Below are 3,674 nucleotides of genomic sequence, written 5' to 3'. Positions count from 1 at the left end.
AAATAGGGAAACTACATTGTGATTAAAGAGACTATAGACAATGAACAATAACAACAGTATAATGATGAAATTCATAAAGGAAATGTAAGCTAACTTTTCATAGAATATTTTTTATCATAATTGCACACTTTAATGTTGCTCTCACAAACTGGTTAAACATAAAAGATAAAAAAGAAAATGCAGAACTAAATCACTGGAAAAGCTACTTCTGAAAGAATTAGCAATCTTCTAAATTTAAATGGAAACATTAATGAAAATACTCTTTTACAACGTACACATTATTAGTGAACTTTAATTCAATAAAAATAGTAATTAATAAAAGGAACAAAAGCAAAAGACAGGATTGGCAGAAGCTCAGTTCTCGACGGCTTTCTGCTGGAAACACCAGCACAGCCAAGGAAAACATGCCTTGCCAATACTCAGCGTTGACAACAGAACAAAGAAATAACTGTCTATAGCTCATCAAATTATTGCTCCGGGCAAGAGAATCTTGGCAGCAGATGAGTCCACTGGTAGCACTGCAAAGCCACTGCAGCCCATTGGAGCTGAGAACACAGAGGAAAATCATCACCTTTGTAGGCATTACTTCTGACAGCAATGATCGAGTGAACTCCTGCATTGGAGGTGTTATCTTTTTCCATGAGACACTTTACCAGAAAGCCAATGTCCCTTCCCCAATGTCATAAAGGCAAAGGGTGGCATTGTGGGCATCAAGGTGGACAAAGGTATAGTGTCCCTGGTAGGGACCAAGGTCTGAAGGTTGAGTGAGCGCTGTCTAGTAAAAGAATAATGGAGTTGACTGCCAAGTGGTACTGTGTACTGAAGATTGGGGATAATACACCTTCCCACTTGCCATCATGGAGAATGCCAATGTGCTAGCCTGATATGCCAGCAGAATGGCATTGTCTCCATTGTGGAGCCAGAGATCCTTCCTGATGGAGAACATGATTTGAAGTGTCATCAGTATGTCACTGAGAAGGGACTGACTGCTGTCTACAAAGCTCTGAGTGGCCACCATGTCTATCTGGCAGGGACCTTGCTGAAGTCTAACATGTATCACCCCTGTACCCAGAAGTGTTCACATGAGATTGCAATGGCCACTGTCATTGTCCTTTGCCAGACTGTGCCTCTTGCAGTCACTGTAACCACCTTCCTATCTGGGGGTCAGAGTGAAGAAGATGCCTCCATCAACCTCAATGTCATCAACACCTACCCCTTGCACATGCCATGGACCCTGACCTTTTATTATGGCCAAGCTTTGCAGGCATCTGCCCTCAAGACTTGGGGTGGAAAGAAAGAAAATGTCCAGGCTGCCAAGAGGAATATATTAAGCGGGCCACCCTTAATAGCCAAGCTGCTCAAGGCAAGTATACTCCAAGTGGAAAGTCAGGAGGGGCAGCCAGTGAGTCTCTCTTTGTCTCTAACCATGCCTACTAAGTAAGTCAAGGCCTTCCACCTTGGTATGCCCTAACACTCCAGGCCAACCCTCACAGTCTACGAAAAGGCTGAGATCCCAGAGCTATGTGCTGACCTCTCCCATCACTCCTAACTTGTGTGGTGTTGTTGCTCTCTGGTGAATCTAGTGACCCCTCCTTAGCCCACTTTTTCCAATAAACAACTAACAAAAACAAACAAAAAAAAAGACACAGGATTAAAAAGTGGCTTACTTATGATATCCTGACTAATGAATGGTCCAAATTACAGAAATGTAATAACAGTTAAAGCAGTCTTTAAAGGAAAAAAATTATACATCCGAAAACATATATGTTAACAAAATTTTTGTAAACACAACACTAATCAACTGGGTTCAGAAGTTGAAAAAAAAATAGGAAATTTAAAAAAATTAAAAAGCAAATATGCGCAAAGGAAATATTAAAGGAGAAATAGATTTTTTAAAAAAAGAAACAATGTAACTACATAAGAAATAAAAGTAGAGTTAGAAAATACTTGAAATCTTATAAACCCTTTAAATTTTTAAAATTAATTTATTTTTAGTTTTCAACATTCACTTCCATAAGCTTTTGTGTTTTAAATTTTCTCCCTCCCTCTCCTCTCTCCTTAATTCCACAGAACTAGTAATCCTCCCAAGTCACTCAGATTTAAACTAGGTGTCACCTTTTACTCTTCCATTTTTCACCCTACCTTGCTATATTCAATGTTTTGCTAAATGTACCTAAATAAATTCTATTTTCCTATATAAATCACATCTCTTGCAGATAGCAGTTTTTTTCAAATACCGTTAAAACGCTGATGAAGGTCCTCACTATCTCACACCTATGCTAAAGCAATAACCTGCTATTGGTCTGTCTGCTGAGTTTTTCCGTACTCCAAACCATCCTCCATTTAGCTGCCAACATGATGTTTAAGCAGGTCACCTTTACCTCCAGGAGCAAATAGAAAAGCTTCTGTCTGACTTCTGAAGTCCTCCATAACCTAACTTCCCACTCCTTTACAGCTTCTTACACCTTACACCTCACCCACACATTCTTTAATTTTATTGTCCTTCTTTGCTGTTCCTCAGCCAACATTTTGTTTCCAGCATAGTCAGCTTTCATTTATTTTAAATTAAATGTTATTTTACTTTTAAGTTTGCATTGTCTCCTCACTCTATCCTCAAACCGCTTGTAACTGAGAATGCAAGAAAAACAAAACATTTACAAACAAGAATAAATAAATAAATTCATTCACATTAAAGCCATACACATTCTGACCTCAGACTGGCCTAGCTGTAAATCCACCTCCAGCAAAACTGTCCTTATGTCTGTTTTTCACAAATGTAAGCCGCTCCTCCCTACAATTTCTATCACTTTTTTAGTTCATAAGAAGGTCATTGTGGCACACAAGGGATAACAGATTCAATGAGGCCAGGGTGAGTGCACCTTTGTAGAAACTTGCAAAACAGCTACTTGTTCAACTCGTGCAGCTTTTAATAAGCTTGTGTTTCAAATCACATCCTCTGGTGGCTGTCTGAGCTTGCACCCCTTTTTGGGCACTTGAAAAAGATTATAATCATACCTAAGTCAGTTCTTGATCAAAGTTGATGTAATCCCTATTTCTAAAACCACAGCTCCTTCTGATAAAAGTTTTCACTAAGGAAATTGTACCTATGTATAATCCACTTGTTTATATGGATTCTGATGGGGGGGTTGGTCTCATTGTATTCTAGAAATGTTTTTATGTTCTCCTTTTTGCTTTATTTGCAGACCAAGGTAGGGAATGATGGTTATGAATAGATGAATAGATCAAATTTCTGAATGATAGCTGTGAAGATAAGAGAAAAGTTCTACCTGAAATTTTCAGCCTAACATATGAGAGAAATAACAATTATCTAGCCATAAGGTGTAATTAATGAACTTATGCTGTTTGAGGAAGTCTTTTTATACTTTAATTTGCTGCTATTCTAAGTCCAAGACATTAAGTGTCTGAAAATCATTGAAGGGAAATGCTATGTGACCCTGAAGTCTGAGTACTGCCCTAAGTGAATGTCTGTCTCTGGAAAAGCTGAGAGAATTATTTTGCAAAAGTGGAGGTAGGATTCTCTTGACTTCTTCTCATCTCTGCAAATAAGACATTTTCCCACCTGGTTAATTCTGACCTGGGATATGACACGAATGTACAGTGAGGGATCATTCTGAATTGTCATTTGAATTACAAATAATGAAGAGCTTTATAAC

At 38.3% G+C, this 3,674-nt stretch overlaps 1 pseudogene; it reads left to right on the top strand.

Annotated features, from left to right (window-relative positions):
• The first annotated feature begins 404 nt into the window (after window positions 1-404).
• LOC110204408 (fructose-bisphosphate aldolase A pseudogene) lies at window positions 405-1,437 on the top strand (annotated as a pseudogene).
• The last annotated feature ends 2,237 nt before the right edge of the window (window positions 1,438-3,674 follow it).

The sequence above is a fragment of the Phascolarctos cinereus genome, unplaced genomic scaffold, assembly GCF_003287225.1.
Source record: "Phascolarctos cinereus isolate Bilbo 61053 unplaced genomic scaffold, phaCin_HiC Scaffold_353;HRSCAF=958, whole genome shotgun sequence".
Lineage (NCBI taxonomy): Eukaryota > Metazoa > Chordata > Mammalia > Diprotodontia > Phascolarctidae > Phascolarctos > Phascolarctos cinereus.
This window is presented reverse-complemented; position numbering and strand designations above follow the sequence as displayed.